At 48.3% G+C, this 19,704-nt stretch overlaps 1 long non-coding RNA gene across 1 annotated transcript in view; it reads right to left on the minus strand.

Moving 5' to 3' along the window:
• LOC146042355 (uncharacterized) overlaps positions 1 to 19,704 on the minus strand; it is a 69,998-nt gene that overhangs the window by 46,374 nt on the left and 3,920 nt on the right. The gene's annotated exons all lie outside the window — the stretch shown is intronic.

Genomic DNA, 19,704 nt, shown 5'->3' on the forward strand with positions numbered 1-19,704 from the left:
CAGGATTCACACTGCAGAGGTTCCAATCACAGACAATAAGTACACAACTGACCGAAAGTAAAAAAATAAATAAGAAAAATTATATTAATTCCATGTTACATTTGGAAGATGTTAAACTCATGAATTGCATATTATAGAGGCATGATCCCACGTGGATTGCTGACAGCTCAGGAGTGATAACTGTGGGCAGTCTTAATGGTTCCATTGATACAGACTGTTCGGTAGGTCGTGTATGTTAGCAGCCTAGCGAACATATGTATGTATGTATGTATGTATGTTTGTGTATGTATGTGCAGTTGCTGATTCTTATATATTCATATCTGCAGAAATATACAGTTACCATCTCTACTGGCAGCAATGCCATGTGCAACTGTGCCCGCCATCGTACAGTTAGATGTACGGGTCTGCAGTAAGGGGTTTCCGGTACTTTCATGCATGCGGAATAGCAAAACTAAATATCAGTATATGGTCACCTCCGAATCAGGCCCATTGGTAGATATCCGCTAAATATGTGAACTAAAAGTAGATCCCGGGACACAAAAATCTGGCCACCCCTGCTCTACACTATCCAGGATACGTGAGTGACCAGCATAAGACTCTCTCATTAGGGATTCAATGTGAACTACAGATCCCTGAAAGCAGAAGCCTGTGCACGCCCACTACCTGAACATTTATGTCTTATCTATATTTCAAACACTCTCTCATCCGACTGGACAGATGATGCCTTCCCTGCATTGTTGATTGCATCAGGGGGCGTCACATGCCTAGCCCGACAGCAGAAGTGTTTTCAGTTTTCCTCCTAGAAGCAGTCAACCTGGTACTCTCATTTGATACCAACCTGCAGATTGTACCACCATACCCCACTGGAGGGTAGAAACTAATTAAACCAATGAGGGGCCAGACCAGTAACCAGAGAGGTAACTCCTGGTGAATATCTGGTATGGTACAGAGCAGGGTAGGTGATCGAACAGCAGATGCTTAGGAGCATCCTACTGCAGGAGTTCCTCCTTACCTTTTTGTTGTCCTACCTTGGTGGCTTTCCAAGCCACAAACCCATGCCACAGGTAGCAATTTAACCAACAGTCATTATTATAGAAATCTAATATATTTTGAGTGATAACGCGCGCGTGCGTGCGTGTGTGTGTGTGTGTGTGTGTGTGTGTGTGTGGGTGTGTGTGGATACTTGAAGTGACCAGTCCCACAAACACTAAAGTGAACTTATGATTTTCAAAAGACAGATTTACTGTTGAATTGAACAATTGGGACTTTAATTAAATCCAATTATTCTCGCCTTGGTGATTAATCAGAGAAAGTAATATTATATTGCTAAGCCAAGTATCTGAATGAACGGTGTTACTAGTGTATTGATATCAATGTAACTTGAACCGTACAATTGTCTTGCATGTACACTGATTAAACAATTATAGCAGAGCAGGATTTGCATCTGCGGACATTGAATGTTTTATAAAGTAATATCTATTATTGTCTATTAAGTTGAACACTAATTGAATAGATTAAGAGTGTCACTTTTCCTTTTAGTACAATAAGTCTAATAAAAGTTAAGTTTAAAATTAACTCACTAACACATCTTAAACTGTTCATTTCCAAGAGTGCACCCAAAAAGCACATTTGCCTTTCCGTTTACGTCTTTGCAAACAAACCCTTGTATATTCAATGTTAAAACAATGGCAAGGCATGCTGGGATGTGTAGTTTCACAAAAGCCGGAGGGCCACAGTTTGGACATGCCTGCTGTACTGTGTGCAGACTATGATGGTGTTCTAAGCATAACTTTATTCTGAGAACTTTTGGCTGTGCTGGGAATAACACAGACACATTTTTGTTGTTGTTGTTCCAAAACCTTGGTAACCTTATTGGAGGAGATAATCTTCTTACATTGATGTGTCGTGCTTCCAAATCTGTCATAAAGCAATGCCAAGAGTCGCCAACATTACACCGTGGCCCAGGAGTACACAGTAATCCCGGCATAATACACAGTCTGAATCCGATTCACTGCTGAGGATATTGTCATTTGATTCAATGCTTTAGAACTCAATAAATTGTTTTTATTCGCACCACTGACATGTGCCATGCACCCAATAGATGGATGCGCTTTGCATTTATCTGCTGCTTGGCCAAAGAGTCAACAGGGCTTCTGGGTAACATAAACCTGCTTATCTCTCAGAAAGAATGGGAGATTCTGCTGGACCCGTGGGAGTGAAAGTCGTCTCTCTGGATACAGGTCATCATAGTTGCCTACCCTCTGGCATCCTGCAGGAGGCTCCTGTTTTTGCCATAAATCTCCTGCTGACCTGTATTGTACTCCTAATCTCCCGGATTCTTCAGATTCTGCCAGGGGTGTCACTTAGGAGTTTCTTTACAATAAAGTGATTTTCTGTAATCACTGTGATATGCTGTAGCTGCTCAGGAATCCCTGCTGACCACTCTTAGTATCCCCCATGTGGTAACCCCCGACATGAGAAAGAGACAGCAGAACAATGATCACACAGGGTCTTTGGTATCTGTGCTGGTGTGCACTGATCCATGGCATGCTGCTGCTGTTAACAGTAAGGGTAAGAGTTTATGTTATACATTTTCGTTCGTTGGAAGGCTTGCCACTTAGCAACAGCTGGTAGGCTTGCACCTAACCGACCAGCTGTTGTTAGGTGGCAATCCTATTCCCTAGAGCAAAGAGAGTTTACTGATCATAGATTCCTGCAATTCCCACTGCAGAACTTCTCTCTGGGACCCAGGAATGGGGGAGCCTGAGAGGGTGGGAGAGAGTGCTGTGAGGTGATTGATGCAACTGAAGTTCTCCGGACCCCTGAATATTATTTCACAATTCATTTGATTGATTCTGAAGCAGAACACCTAGCCCATTACAAGTATGACTAGCTTACTACTATAATGCACATTTAGGGGCTCAGAGGAGTTTGTGGTTTTATTTTTTACAAAAACAACTCCACATTATATTAAATATTGATATTGATAAATATGCTAATGCCCCCAAAGATTAGAGAACATTACTAAATGCAGAAAAGTGTGGAAATTATATTGTAGTATAATATATACAGACATACTTGCCTACTCTCCCAGATCCTGTGGGGGGAGGGGGGGGGGGAGTCATTTGCACCCCTGGAAGAGTTGGCACCACTCCCACATTCTGCCCCCTTCCTATTGAAGTGGGCATAACAGGGAGCTAACCTGCAGTCTAGTGGAGGGGGCGGAGCCTCATCACACAATTCTGTGCCAATTGCTTCATTTTAGCCCCGCCTCTATGCAAATTTGCCCCAAATCACTGCATTCATAAGGCCAATCCCAAACCCTTTGCCTGCTACTTTCCTCTCATCAGGCATCTCACAGAAAGAATAGCATTCAAGTAAGTAGGCATGTATACATACCTGGGGACCACTGCGCTCGCCTGCTCAAAATTTGTGGGTATAATCTAGCGGCCAGGGGTATAGTCTATGCTTGCAATGTTCTGTGAGGCCACACCCCCATATTACCAGCTGTGGGGGCATGGCCAGTGGCACTGTGAGCTGCTGGACATGCCCCCAGCTCCTACGTCTATGTCTGGAAATAGACACTGTGCGCACGCACACAGCATTGACTCATATCGTCGGGCAGTGGGGACTCCTAACGCAACCCCCAACACTGACAGCCCCGGACAAGACATGGGACCATCCCCCAAAAAATGGGACAGTCCCACAAAAATCGAGACAGTTGGCAGGTATGCAAAACAACTCATAGTATTATGAGCTATACAATAATACAGATCATATTATCTGCCAGGTTGTCCCTCCTTTGTGCATCTTGTTCATCTTCGAAAATAAAAGAGTGCAAAATTGTCATGTCAGCCACAGCTGGCGCCAGTAATAATAAGTTGTGCCATGTCTGTGCCCAGCTTCAAGCAATTCAGCCATATGTGATCCATGGAATATGTCGCTCTACATCTGGTGCCAAATGTATACAGAGCAGGTTCGACGCTGCATGCAATGAGCCAAAAATACGCTCATAGTAATCATCCAACAAACCAAACGGGAGAGGACAAAACAGGGCTAATGTGATATCTGGACAATTTAGCTAATTAAAATGAGGCAGACGATAATCAAAAAAAGATAATTGTTTCTACATAAATAAATAAAAATAAAGCATTAATATCTGCACATCAGTAAAAGCTATCATTTATTACAATAATAACAGTTGTATGAAATAAACCATACCACCGTGGATTTGCATAATGTATAAATGTATAAAATAAAACATGACTTCACATACAGCGATAAACAACACAATAATTAGTACTAAAATGAATAATTAGCTCACAATAGAGGAATAGTGGAGTTTTAGGAATTTCAAATCAACGGAATTCAAACAAAATCAATGTGTTGTTTCAGAGGCCTTACAGCCCATTTGCAGGACTGGTGTTTTATAATATATTATATTATACAGGTTGAGTATCCCTCGGGACCACAAGCATTTTGGATAAGGGATTTTTCGGGTTTTGGAATATTTTTTTCCCGTACTTACCTGATCGCCTCATGGTGCCCTGATGGTTCCCAGGGCAGGCGACAGGGGGGGTCAAGGGGGACAAGTGTGACGGGCCCCAGCAATCTCAAGGGCCCCAGAACTTCCCTGCCACATCATGGCCGCTGGCCTGTCAGAGACCCTCGCGGCCAGGCCGTCTACTGTGCACCATCTGTGTGTGGCTGAGTCTGACTGACACTGTGTGCCACTGCTGTCTACTGTGTGTGTGCCCTTCCTTTTGGTGCTCAGAGCCATCTACTCTCTGTGTGCACATGGCCTGTGGCCGCACGTGCACAGCCATACCCGCCGCTGGCACTGTAGCCTCAGTCTCTGGCTCCTGTACTTTATAGCACATGCGCGGGTCGTCTGTTCCGTGCCTGCTTGTAGTGCTCGGCATTCTTTTGTGAAAGTGACAGGCCAGCAGAAGGCAGCAGCCAGGAGCCAGGCCAACAGGACTGAGAACGAGAGAAGTCCGCACCTGAAAGCAGGATCTGGAGCAACAAAAGGTTAAATGAGGCTCGTACAGAAGAGGGTTGTGTGGATTTGGGATTAGGTGGGGGCCCCAGAAATATAATTGTACAGGGCCCCAAGATTTCTGTTGCCAGCCCTGATGGTTCCCCCCGACATCCACGGTGTTCCCCAGCGGCGTTCAGGATCCACTTGCGCAATGCACCCCTGGGACCGGAGATGCCACTGAAAAGCATCCCGGAGGCGCCATAGACATCGGGGGACAAGCTAAGTATGAAAACTAGGGATGGGGGAAAAAAAACAAAATATTCTGAAAAACCCGAACTGTATTAAAATGAAAAATCATCTGTTAATAAATGTGTCTTTCTAGCCACTGAAACACAATTTAGATACATTTTTATCAATTAGGAAAATGTTGTAAATACGAGGGTGGATCTATAAGTACCTGTATTAAGAATAAAGATGAAAATTTTTCACAAAACTTTTTCTCTTTTTCAACATAATCTCCGTTCACGGCAGTACAGTTTTCCCCTGCCATTTCTTTAAACCCACTAAAAAATAAGTTTTTTCAAACTCACATAGGCCCTTATTCTGAATCGGACGGTACGGCCCGCGTGCGGCCGTACCGCCGATGTTTTTAGTCTGCACATGCGCAGAGGTCAATCTGCGCATGTGCAGCCCCATTCGCCGCAGACGTATTTCGTCCGCCGCAAAGGGGGCGTATAGGGGCGTGAGGGGCTTCATACCCTCATTTCCCTATGTATACGCCCCGCGTTTCATGGGCGTTCCCATGCAAACGCGGGGCGTATGCATGCTAATCAGGGTATGACGCCACTGATGGGGGCGGAAAGCTGACGTCGCCGGATGTCAGCTCTCAGCCCCCATACAAGCTATCACACGGACGATTGTCCGTGTGGTCTCAGCTTGCGGGAGCTGCTGTGGCGTGCGGCCCTGCCTTCGATGGTCGACGACCATCGAATGCAGGGGGCAGCTCCCACCATGGTGGAGGCGTACGCCCCACCATTTTTATGCGGATCGCCAGCCGTCCGTGTACGGACGGCCGTGGCGATCCGTCTCGTGGGCGGGGATTGGTTTGTGCGGCCGGAGCACCGTGTGCGGCTCCGGCCGCACCAACCAGAATAAGGGCCATGGGCTTCTGTCTCGACGATGACCTCCTCGTTTGAGCTAAAAAAAATTCCGCGAGCCACGTTTTCAGGTTAGGGAACAGAAATAAGTCAGTGAGTGCTGTGGTTGCGGCAACAATTCATAGTGCAATTCATACAATTTGGCCACAACAATACCGGATGAGGGAGCTGGTGCATTGTTGTGGTGGAGAAAAAAAAACTAAGCTATGAAGCAATGTGAAATTGGTATGGTGTTGTTTGAAAGATGGTAGTACCCGAAGTGCCGGTGCAAGGCACCAGAGCGCCCCAGGCGGGAAGGGGGATGGGCACCCCGGCGCTCACCCGCTCCACGGGAGGGGGTGGGTGAAGCGGCGGCGGGAGAATGATGCGTCGCTCCACGGGGGGGTAGAAAGAGAGAGAGGGACTGGAGTAGCATCTCGCTCCCACGGTGGGGTGGGGGGGGCGAGCAGGTGGCGGCGGGAGATGCGTTGCTCCACGTGGGGGGGGGGGGGACGAGAGAAAGGAACAGGAGCAGTGTCTCGCTCAATGGGGGGTTTGAGATGCGGCGATGCGCTGCAGCGTCGCTCCACGGGGGGGTTGGGGGGCTTGGGGAGAGAGAGAGAGGGAGCCGCTCACCTGATCTGAGGGGGGGGGGGGGCTGCTCCAAGTGTCCGCCGTCCAGTGGCCGGGGCCCTAGGCAAATGCCTAAGACTGCCTAGAGGTTGCGCTGGCCCTGAGTACCCGATAGTAATACCACCTTTCCTCAGCAACGCCATCTGTCTTCTAACACAGGTGCTTATTGATCCACCCGTCGTATACCCTTGAATGTGTCACCAAATGAGAGCTGATATTGAGAATCTAGGGCCCAATTCAGACCTGCTCGCTAGGCTGCGTATATTCGCTGTCAAGTGAGCAGGTAAACGCTGCCCCGCCGAATGCACGCGCAACCCTGCCACCCAAGTCCCCGCACTATGCTGCGAGCAGATGTATACGCATCTGCTCACATGCGCCCGCACAGGGAAAAAATAATACCCCTCTGTTCATTGTGCAAAGTAAGCCAGGAACATTTTCTAGATGAATTGGGGGCGGGTGCTGACGTGATATGATGTCATATGCCAGCCCTGATAATAAGGCTACCTTTGGTGGGGTCCGCCCAGCATTTCATGAAATTCCTCCTGCCTGTCAATGCGAATTAAATATTTGCCGAAGGTGCTCGGTTTGCCCATGCACATTATTGTGCAAGCGCATGCTTAGACCCCCATTATCGGGGACGGGGACGAATTTGGACTTGTGCGAACAGCTCTGAATCAAACCAATAGGGCCTTTTTCAGCTTTGTTAGCAAAGCAAAACTACACACAACTCAACAGAGCAAAACCATGCTGCACTGCTGTGGGGCAGATGGAATATGTGAGTCACGGGCCCATTTATCATTTCATATTTGCGGCTATTTCCCCGAAAACACCTGTTAAAGTATTCCAAGGATGGATCTAGGAGGGAACGCAACAGGAATCTCCAAACCCCGCTGTGATTCCCCTGCTCGGCCACAGCCACATCCCCCATAGGTTTCTATCGGGCAGTATGGCATCGAGTCCGAGAACTAAAACCATTCTTAGATGATGGCAGCCCATTGTAGCCTATGGGCTACTTACCACACTGCTGGCGGGGCAGAGCAGTCAGCACGGGTCAGCTGGGGGTCAGCGCTATCCGCGCATGCAGAGCCCCCGACACTTGGCTGAGCGCAGCACAGGAACGTGCTCCTTTCAGAGCCCTGTCCAAGGGAGATAAATCCGGATGTTAGAACCGCATATTACAATGCAAGCCAGGACAGTAAGATTCCACCCAGATCGCACTGTATGTGCGATCCTTCTTAAAATTGCCCCTTAGGGGTAGTTAGTAAAGGTGCTAAATATTAAAAGAGGTGATGTTGCCCAAAGCAACCAATCAGATTCTGTCCATTGTTTCTCTATTGCATCCTAGAATCTGATTGGTTGCTATGGCAACAGCCCCTCTTTTCCTTTTTAGAAGCTTTAGTAAATTAAAATGTACCCCTGATGGCGAATATGGCTTTATATCTTTTCCGGATTAAAAGGTGTACAGTGTCTAAGTAGACAGTCAATATGTCGACACCAATAGGTCAACCGGCAAAAAAGGTCAACAGTGACAAACGGTCGTTGTGCACAAGTTTGAAATTTTTTAAACTGTCGACATAAACAAAGGTGACATTGACAAATGGGTTGGCTCGATCAAAGGTCAATGTGGAAAAAGTTGACACCTGAAAGGGTCGACATGGTTTTTCAGGGGGGGGGGGTGATAATGCTGACACCTTTGCATGTTGACCCCCAATTAGTGTGGCGCATAGACAAAAAAATTGAAAGACAGAAATATGGAAAACTCATGTTAACCCTATCATGTGTCAACCATATTCAGGTCGACATTCTGATATTTTCGACCATTCGCCAATGCCCGCATTGTGCATGTCGACTTTTTTCCAATGTAGTGCATGTCGACCGTTTGACTGTCAAACTAGACACTGTTGACCTATCATTCAAATACCCAGAAGCTTGCATGAGGGTTCATTTGAGTAATGGAGTGGGAGGGAGCCCATGTCGACTTTGACTCATGTCGAAAAATGTGAAAAACTCACGTCGATCTTTTGAGTAATGGAGTGGGAGGATGCCCATGTCGACTTTGACTCATGTCGAAAAATGTGAAAAACTCACGTTGATCTTTTGTCTGTCGACCTTGCCATTGTTATCCTAATGCTTGTGTCGACCACCCAACCCTGTCGACCTTAGCTAATGTCGACCTATCTCTTGGGTCTACCTTACCCATGTCGACTTTCAGTTGTCGACCCAATGCATGTTGACCTAATATGGGTTCGACGCAATTACCCATACTGAGATCTCCCCAGGGGTTTCACCACTCCGCCAACCCATCCTCTCTCCAGGTGAAGCCAATCAATGCTCCTTTTTGCGCTGCACAGTGGGATTCTGGGAGTACCTTCCCTTTACTCAGCAGCAGAAGTCCTGATACATATATTATCATCTTGGCCGCCTGTGACATGCTGCGTGAAACCCTGTACCCTGTGTAAGCAGGCACATAGGCAATGCTTTGTGTGGCAGTGAAGGATTCAAGAATGGCTGAGCTTTTTAAATCACCTGCAAAATCAATCAAGGGTCTGTACTAATGATTACTCTGTATGCATAAATGCACCCACTGAGCTGGAATGATTGGTGAATATTGGGCTGGATAAATTCCAGGAAGCAATGTACCATATCTTGTGAAATTGTATTGCTGGTACCCAGCCTCTGCAGAGCTGTCAAGGTGCCAGTCTGAAGGCGTATGAGAGTGGCACCAAGGTGTAAGAGGCTGGTTCCAAAGCAAAATCGAGGGGAGATCGATGTAACAAGAGGAACAGGTTGGGGAGAGCTGTGGCGGGAGATGGGCGGAAGCTGCCTTTGGTTTGGAGACAGTTGAACTGATTAGAAGCAGCTGGCTGTTAATGTGTAACAATTACAAACGTGTGTGATGTGTGGCAGACAATTAATATACATGTACTGTCTGTTAGTGAGCTGGCCTCCTCATGTTTTTTACGAGGCCTACACTTGGGACCTTATTCAGATTCATTCGGACCGAATTTCGCAGCCTTGCGAGTCAATCAGAATAAGGTCCTTTTATAAGTTCTATTTCTCTAACAGCCAGGTGGGAGCATATTATCAGTGGGCAGTCAGGGCAAGTGTCCAGGAGAGGAAGAAGAGCCTGATTCTAAATCGCATGGATGTGCAAACGTGGTTGCACCCAGGGGCGTAACTATAGCACCGCAGCCCCCGCCACCGCGGGGGGTCGCTGTGCATGTGGGGGCGCCGGGGGCTGCGGTGCTATAGTTACCTACCCCCCAATCCCCCGCAGACTTACGTATCTTGCTGGTCCCGGCGGCTCCGTTCTTCTGATGAGGACCACAACAAAATGGCCGCCCCCATATAGCAAACAGTTCTCTGAAACTGTCTGCTGTACAGGGGCGGCCATTTTGTGGTGGTCCTCAGCAGATGAACGGACGGAGCCGCCGGGACCAGCGAGATAGGTAAGACTGCGGGGGATGGGGTTAGCATAGGCGACGGGGCGGCCTGGGGGGGGGTGTTCGACGGGGCGGCGGCGGGGGGTGGGTATGGGCGCCCCCCCTAACGGCGGGGGGGCGCCCAAAACGTAGCTACGCCACTGGTTGCACCCATTGATATTTTCCACACAGCAGCGTACGTGTCTACAAGTTGCGGGAGGCCCCCACTTCCTAATCAAATGGGCAGGATCGGAAGATATTACCGGGAAATGTCAGAAGTTGAACCTAGGGAGGGGGTGGAGCAACAATGATGTGAACGGCGTCATTTTAGCTCCGTCACCTTTAATTGGAGATGATGATTCAAAAGTAGACAAGTATGCACTGCAAATGTGTCCGGGGCTACAAATGCACCTGCCCTATACTAACAGGCATACATTAGCTCACGAGCAGGTCTGCATATGTGGCACTGGGCACTGCTTTAGTGTGAACACACCCACAAAGTAATGCCCTTGCATGCGGAGGCACTTTAAGAGAGGAGGTGGCCTGTGTGCTGCCACACCCTTTCGGCCCCCCCCCCCCCTCTCCCGGCCAGCGCTGCGCAGTAGAGCTTGAGCACTGGAGAACTCAGACTCTACTGCGCATGCGCCGCGGTTTATTTTTCCGGCGATTCCGGCAGTGCTGCTGCCTTCATTGTGGGACACTCGATAGGTAAGTATTAAACAATGGGTGCAGTGTGCATGGTGTGTGGCCCCCTGGGACTCAGGGGCCTTTGTGCACTGCACACATTGCACCCATTATAAATACACCACTGCCTGTACGCCATAGTTCTGCTTCTGCTATGGCAAAGCTGGGTGCACACTTGCATGCAAATGCAACATGCACCTGCCCACTTGGATGTCAGTTCCGACAGTGTGAACAGAGGACACACTGCCCAATCTGTCTGCAGATATACGGGTTGCCAAAAGGTCAGCCGGTCCCCAGTGACATTGAGGGGGCGTGGGTCCCGGGCAGGGGTGTGGAAAGAGATGACAGGCTGCCGCTGCATCTGTCTCTCTCCTCAGCTCAGCACATGGCACTAAGCAGCATGTGCTGAGCTGGGGAGAGAGGCTGTGCTGCGGCGGCAGCCTGTCCTCTTTCCCCACTGCCCAGCTCCCTGCAAAGGGGGAGAGGGGGATCTCCCCCTCTCAACAACCCTGCAGATATATATGCAGATAAATTGATCTGCAGATATATCTATTAGTGTGTACCCAGCATTAGATGTGCCTCAGTAAGTGTTAATTAATAAGTGCTATTAATTTATAATATTATCAGCAGAGGCACCACTACAGGGGTGTAGGCTGCTCCCAAATGTCCCCATCCAGTATGCAACACTAAAATGCCAGATCCTGCTAAGTAACAGACACCTGTCTGAGTATCTCCAGGACCCCCCATAGTGATAAACATGGAGGTTTGGGTCCCTTCCCGAGAAGATCCTTTAGAAACGTAACAGTTGTAATTGGGAAGTGACACCCCTGATGATCAGCCACTGTTTAAATGTGTCAAAATATCCAGGTATACAATATAATGGCAGAAACGATTCAGAGAAATAATTAGCATATCAAAAATGCAAATTCTCATATCATCATTGCAAGAAAAAAAAACTGAATGTTGTCACCAATTCTTTTTGTTTGCAAGGATAAGATTCTCCCTACAATTATGTGTAATAATCATAGTTTTGTGTCTGAAACCACAGGTGGAAATGTGTGTAGCTGTGTGAGATACAGTACTGTCGTTATTCCCCAATAAGGATCAATGTGTTGCCATTTCATATATAACAATTTACAACTAACAAAGCAAAAAATTGATGCTTCTAGGTGATACATTCATTGACACGTTTGCTGATTACTCCAATTTGGCAAATAATGTTCAAAAATACAATCGAGTTACAGTGAGTAGATAATAACCAATCAGACCGCAAAATGCGGAGTCGCACCAGGAAACGGTTCAGTCCTGGAGCAACCCTGCATTTTGGTCTGTTCAGCCCTCCTCAGCGAACCGGCAATATTGCCGTCATCTGGGGGCGTGGCAGAGCATCATCGGGGGCGGGAGAGGAGGCAGCGCTTAGAGCTGGCACTGCTCCAAGCACCGCCTCCTCTATTTGTGTGAACGGGAAACTGGTCGCTCGACCCAATTAACCTGTTCACACCGCAAAGCAACACGGCAACGAACCAGTAAGAACCCTTCTCTTTTACTAGTTCATATTGCCGTGTTGCTACCGGTTTACGGGACCCAGTAACCCCTTTCACATCGCACCATTTACAGGGTTGAACTGGCAAGAAACCGTCATGAACCCGGTAAATAGGTGCGATGTGAAAGGGGTATAAGAAAGCAGATTTTGGGGGTGATTCTAATCAGCTCAGAATGCTGCGAAGCTCGCAGGTTACGAGCACCTGTGTCGCAGAATCCCCTTGTAATGAAGACACATCCCCTCGCATGCCGCCGCTGCAGGAGAAATCAGTCGATGGTCACCAATCATCAAATGATTTCTCATACCTTCGCACATAAAAGCCAATCTGGGCGCCGGGAGGAAGACAGGGCGGGCGGCTGACGTCATGTGATGTAAGATGTAACTGTATCTTTATTAGATTTCCTTATAGCAACATAAATCAATATGTCACGCTAATTGGTACAAAGGCCAGGTCAGGGGAAGGTTAGGGATAGGCTGTGGGGAGGGGACGATTAGGCTGTGGGGAGGGGGAGGTTAGGGTTAGGCCGTGGGGAGGGGAAGGTTAGGGTTAGGCTGTGGGGAGGGGACGGTTAGGCTGTGGGGAGGGGACGGTTAGGCTGTGGGGAGGGGGAGGTTAGGGTTAGGCCGTGGGGAGGGGAAGGTTAGGGTTAGGCCGTGGGGAGGTGAAGGTTAGGGTTAGGCTGCGGGGAGGGGAAGGTTAGGGTTAGGCTGCGGGGAGGGGAAGGTTAGGGTTAGGCCGTGGGGAGGTGAAGGTTAGGGTTAGGCCGTGGGGAGGGGAAGGTTAGGGTTAGGCTGCGGGGAGGGGAAGGTTAGGGTTAGGCTGTGGGGAGGGGTAGGTTAAGGTTAGGCTGTGAGGAGGGGAAGGTTAGGGTTTGGCCATGGGGAGGGGAAGGTTAGGGTTAGGCTGTGGGGAGGGAATGGTTAGGGTTAGGCTGTGGGGAGGGGAAGGTTAGGGTAGGCCGTGGGGAGGGGAAGGTTAGGGTTAGGCTGCGGGTAGGTGAAGGTTAAGGTTAGGCTGTGGGGAGGGGAAGGTTAGGGATAGACTGCGATTGGGGAAGGTTAAGGTTAGGCTGCGGGGAGGTGAAGGTTAGGGATAGACTGCGATTGGGGAAGGTTAGGGTTAGGCTGCGGGGAGGTGAAGGTTAGGGATAGGCTGTGGGGAGGGGAAGGTTAGGGTTAGGCTGTGGGGAGGGGAAGGTTAGGGTTAGGCTGTGAAGAAGGTTAGGGATAGGCTGCGGGAAGGGGAAGGTTAGGGATAGGCTGCAGGAAGGGGAATGTTAGGGATAGGCTGCGGGAAGGGGAAGGTTAGGGATAGGCTGCGATTGGGGAAGGTTCGGGTTAGGCTTCGGGGAGGTGAAGGTTAAGGATAGGTTGCGATTGGGGAAGGTTAGGTTTAGGCTGCGGGGAGGTGAAGGTTAGGGATAGGCTGCGATTGGGGAAGGTTAGGGTTAGGCTGCGGGGAGGGTAAGGTTAGGGATAGGCTGCGATTGGGGAAGGTTAGTATTAGGCTGCGGGGAGGTGAAGGTTAGGGATAGGCTGCGATTGGGGAAGGTTAGGGTTAAGCTGCGGGGAGGGGAAGGTTAGGGATAGGCTGCGATTGGGGAAGGTTAGGGTTAGGCTGTGAGGAGGTGAAGGTTAGGTTTAGGCTGTGAAGATGGGATGGTTTACCTACCTGTCCCCTTTTGTGATTCCCTCCTTCGCCATGCTGTCATCACCATTCTGACCATTAGAATCATGACTAGGGATGCTAATCACAGGGCTTTGTTTCAGTCCTGCGATTCGGGATTGAAAAATGCTCAATCCCATGATTCCGGGATTGGCCTCCCTAATTATGGGGCAATTATCTGATACAGTGCAGGTGTAAAATATCCAGAAAAAGCCTAGGGGCATGCATTACCCTGAGCGAAGGCACAAAGCTGCTGTTGAGATCCATTCAGACATTAGAGGAGATGTATCAAACTGTGATAAAGCAACACCTAACTGCCACATTGTGATTTAAAAATGACAGTTGGGGCTGAGTGACTGGTACATTATCTCACCTCACTTTACCTCTCTCCAATCTTTGATATCTCTCCTCCATTATCAGAAAAGTGTCAGAAAATTTCTGGGCGTTCCTAGTAGGCGTCGATTGTGAGGCGGCCTGAAGTGAGTGTAAAAATATCTCATGGGAATGTCACTTGTGTTTCAGTGCCATTGTGCTGCATTCTCAGATCAGCTGCTTCAACAGAAGCCATGAAAAGACAGAGAGACCACTTGCTACAAGGCAGGTGCCAGTGTCGATGGTGCACTGGTGGTGGAGTGTCTAGGACAGTGATTTTCAACCTTTTTACATTGCGGCACAATAAATAAGATTTTTACATTTCCGAAGGAACACCATGAGATTCCGACTGGGCAAAACACATTGGCCCCCACAGGGAAAAAAAAACTTATTGGCACCATATAAAAACAATCACACTGGTTCCCACAGGTAACAAAAATAAAATACATTGGCCCTTTACATGCATAGAAGAGACCAGTAAATAACAGTTGAACTGGTGGTGGCTGTAAGCTGGTTTGGGCATCTCTAGATCTGGGGGCACACTTGAGAACAGCTCAAGGCGCACTAGTGTGCCACGGAACAGTGGTTGAAAAACACTGGTCTAGGACCACTGGAGGTGGTGCAGAAAGTGGGCATCTCATGGCACATCCATCTGCCCAAGGGGAATGCTGAACCATTTACATATTACCATTCCAGTGACTCCACCAACAAACACAAGTGTGGATGCAGCGGCAGCCAAGGAACCACATCCATTAGCGGATTCAGTATGAAATCCCGGCGGTCGGGATCCCAGCATTCAAAATCCCGACGCCGGAATCCCGACCGCCGAAATCCCGACAAGGGGGGGACGTGGATCGCCCCCCATTGCGGGCTTGCTGCTCTTGCCACGCAGCGGGCCCCGTTCCTCGCTACGCTCAGCACTCTAATTTATTCTCCCTCCAGGGGTGTCGTGGACACCCACGGAGGGAGAAAGTGTCGTGATTTCGGTGGTCGGGATTCTGAACGCCGGGATCCCGACCGCCGGGATTTTAACTGCATCCCCCATTAGCGCTACACCAGTCTGGTTCCAACAACATTTACTGTACGTGGCATCTCGTATCCCAGAAACTGTTACGTCTGTAAGAAATCCCTGCAGATCTGACGGACCTTGTCATTTATCCAAATGACTCAGCGCTCTGGCCTCCCCACACACACACACACACACACACACACACACACACTTTCGAGATATTTGGAATACATTCATTCACACTGGGATGTTTGCAGGATACAATGAACAAAGGGTGCAGACAAGGCCGGAATGACCTCCTCCTCGGCTCATGGCACCAACCTGCAGGAGGGCAGAGCCTGGCCATTCATTTATACATAACTCATTCCCTGCCACCTTCCTGCACATTATCATTTGCTGCCTATAAAATGTGCCGGCCTTACACACCATGGGCCTGATTCAGCATATGCTGCTTAGCGAGCCCATAAACGCCGCCTGCCAAATGCGCGCCCCCTGGGAACCCAGCGGAGGAGAATGCCCATATAACGCTGCTTATAAGGAACCGCGCATCTCTGCATGTTACAAGTAGGGAATTCACACTCTGCATGTTACAAGTAGGGAATCTCCGCTCTGCTTGTTACAAGTAGGGAATCCCCGCTCTGCATGTTACAAGTAGGGAATCCCCGCTCTGCATGTTACAAGTAGGGAATCCCCGCTCTGCATGTTACAGAGATGCAGAAAAACAACACTGTACTCCGTACATAAACAAAACGCTCTGCATGTCAAACAACGCTCCGCATAACAGATTCGTGGGTACATATCCACAAGCCAGAGACACACATTGTTCTGTTGATAACAGAGGCTCCCTGCACTTTTATAATCGCAATCTTTTATAAATAATTAACATCTAAATATGTTCCTAATCCTAAATAAATAATAACAGTATACAAGAGTATTTAATGTACTATCTGACTTATTTACTTCTCTGCGTGACGCACACTCAGTGCTCGGAATATTAAGGGTACAATAAATATTATTTATGTACAAAAGCTGCGCCTGCTGCTGTGACTGGTGCCAGGATTTCCAGGAACAAGACAAGTTTTCAGATTGCTGTCCCCGATAAACATCCTGATTAATCGATGGTCCCCTTGTCAATTTTGGACACAGTGGAGAGATTTATGGCCCCTGTGCATGCATGTAAGCGGCACTGTGCATTTCCCACAGTGGTTGCATCGTTGCTTGCAGGTGACGGTTTAGAGGGGCCGTTAGTGGCGTCTCAGTGCAAATCCTGTGGCTGTGTCATGTGTATATTTTTATAGTATTGTCTGTTTCTCATGTGCCACACTATAGCGTCCCCACTTCCTCTTGTGCCACTCTATAGTGCCCCCACTTCCTATTGTGCCACTCTATAGTGCCCCCACTTCCTATTGTGCCACTCTTTAGTGCCTCCACTTCTTCTTGTGACAAATTATAGTGCCCCCTTTTCTTATTGTGCCAGCTTATAGTGCCCCCTCTTCTTATTGTGCCAGATTATAGTGCCCTGCTTCTTATTGTGACAGAATATAGTGCCCTCACTTCTTATTGTGACAGATTATAGTGCCCCGCTTTTTATTGTGACTTATTATAGTGCCCCGCTTCTTATTGTGACAGATTATAGTGCCCTGCTTCTTCTTGTGCCACAATATAGTGCCCAAACTTCTTATTGTGACAGATTATAGTGCCCCTCTTCTTTTTGTGACGATTATAGTGCCCAGCTTCTTATTGTGCCAGATTATAGTGCCCCCTATTCTTCTTGTGACAGATTATAGTGCCCAGCTTCTTAGTGTGCCATATTATAGTGCCCCAACTTCTTATTGTGACAGATTATAGTGCCTTGCTTCTTCTTGGGCCACATTATAGTGCCCCCACTTCTTATTGTGCCACATTATAGTGCCCCCACTTCTTATTGTGACAGATTAAAGTGCCCCGCTTCTTCTTGGGCCACACACACACTCTGCAGGCAGCCAGCTTTTCACTTTTGTTGCCCTGTCAGGTCACTTCCACTGATCTGTGTAGCACATGTACTCGTGGTAGGTAACAGTGGGGGAACTGCGGCCCAGCCTTAGCCTCCCCAGCCAGACCAGAGCTAAAACCACCATCTTACCTTGGCTGCGGTGATGGGAGAAGTCTGCACTCGGTACCCCGGGATCTCCCTCCAGTGACCCAATGGAGTGGAGCCACCTCTCCCAGCCTCACCAAGGGGATGTTCACTGGCTCTGCCAAGGGTTTACATCAGGGGGGTCAAAGGGGACACAACTACCAGGCCCCAACATTGAGAGGGGCCCCAAAGTTCTGAAAGGCACTGGGACTGTAAGCATGGCTGCAGCAGTGCAACACCTAGCTATAGTTTATAAAGGTGCTGCCTGCTTGCCTGCCTTGATTCAAGGGATGGAACTTACTCGGACCTTCCTTCAGTTTCCCCTAGGACTGGTCACCTGTCTGGCTACCAGTACTACTGAGTTTAGTGATATCACATTACGCACCGAACCGTGTAACGCCCAATGCTGCACCCTCCCATCTGTCCTTCCCTGTTCTGGTTCTGTAGTGACAACGGTCTATTCACCTGGGCACAGCAGGCCTGCAAGAGATACACAGGCAACGTGGACTGGCAGCTGGATCCTGGATAGTGGTGTCGGTGGTACCAGTGAGGTGCATTGGTAAAAGTGACAGTGGGGAAGTGCTGTTATTCACTCAGTCTCATTTATGAACAGGCAGTTATTAATTATAGCCCACCCCACACAGATAATTAAATATTCACTATGCAATGTAAATGCTGTTATGGTCTCTGTGCTCAGCAGTAGTGCTGAGCACAGATTTGTATTCCATTGGATAGTGAATATTAATTATCTGGGTTTTTTAAATACCAAAAAAGAAACATTTAATATGAAATCTAATAAAAATCCACTGCTGGAGGGGGGATATCAGTTTGCTGGGCCCCAGGATTTTATCTACTGGCCCTGGCTCTGCATTTCCCAAGATGCACTACCACTAGTACTGCAGCCCCAGTATCTCAGACAATCATACACTTATCTAACATAAGGTGTGTTCACATGGGCCAATCAGACGGCCGCCGATATGGATTCAACGCAGGATAGGTCAACACTTGAGCATTCGGACTCCCTCGCTTGCCATGTTTTGAGTCAGGTGGCTTGCTCCGCTGAGTCCGGACCACTATACAGTTCCCAATCGGAACAATATGGATGTTAAAGTTTAAAAAAAGTCCCAACATTTTCTTTAAAAATCATCTGTTGACCATAACAATGTCAAGCTTTTGCTTACATTTACCTTTTGTCAATGTCGACCTTTTGGTGTCAATCTACTGACTGATATGGGCACACCCCATTTTGGAGGAGGCGTGGCAGGGTCTATTTTATAAGCGAATTAAAATATCTGGGCCAACAAGGGGGCTGATATATATGACGGTCCCTCTGGTTCCATTTGTAGAATCGGTCTCCAGTCCTGTGAGGACCACAAACATGTCCAAATGGCCAAGCTTTGAACGGTTATAGGAACAATGGTTGACAATATCTAGGTCGATGATCACTCATTGTCCACTTAGGTTCCATAGTGAGTTAGATGACACCTAACATACACTAGATCAACATGGATATAATGTCGACACAAGCAATAGGCCAACATGAGGGTAGGTTGAAAAAATTGGTTGTCGACCATTAGTGGTGGAGATAGTGATGGTCGACCTGCCGACTGGAAACCCTTTGAACAGCTTAACTAATATGTTGTTGTTGGACATTTAGAGACTCATTCAGCAAGGCTCACTAAGCAGCGGTCGTTTGCTGCTTAGCAAGCCAAAAACGCCGCCCTGACGAAAGCCAGCCCCCTGCCGCCAAATCCCCTTGGAACCATGCAAGGGGATGTGTACGTGAACACATCCCCTTCCATGCAGCCAAAGGGCAGAGAAATCATTCAATGGTCACCGATCATGGATTGATTTCTCTCCCCTTCCAAAAGGAAGAGAAATCAATCCATGATCAGCGACCATTGAATGATTTCTCTCCCCTCCGTTCAGTCCCGGCGAGTGTGTAACTCGCCAATGGCGTTTGGTGCCAGGGTTTGCACATGGGAAAACTCCTAACATCGGGGCTGGGGCCAAATATGGTTTGCAGCGAGCGATCCTGAATCGGTCCCTTAGATTTATAGCACTTTTCATAGGTTTACTTTAAATTGGGCATAAAAATAATGTTATTTTCTGTTGAATATCTGGAAGTGAACGAGGCTGTCT

Source organism: Crinia signifera, chromosome 19 (assembly GCF_055691185.1).
Source record: "Crinia signifera chromosome 19, ASM5569118v1, whole genome shotgun sequence".
Classification (NCBI taxonomy): domain Eukaryota; kingdom Metazoa; phylum Chordata; class Amphibia; order Anura; family Myobatrachidae; genus Crinia; species Crinia signifera.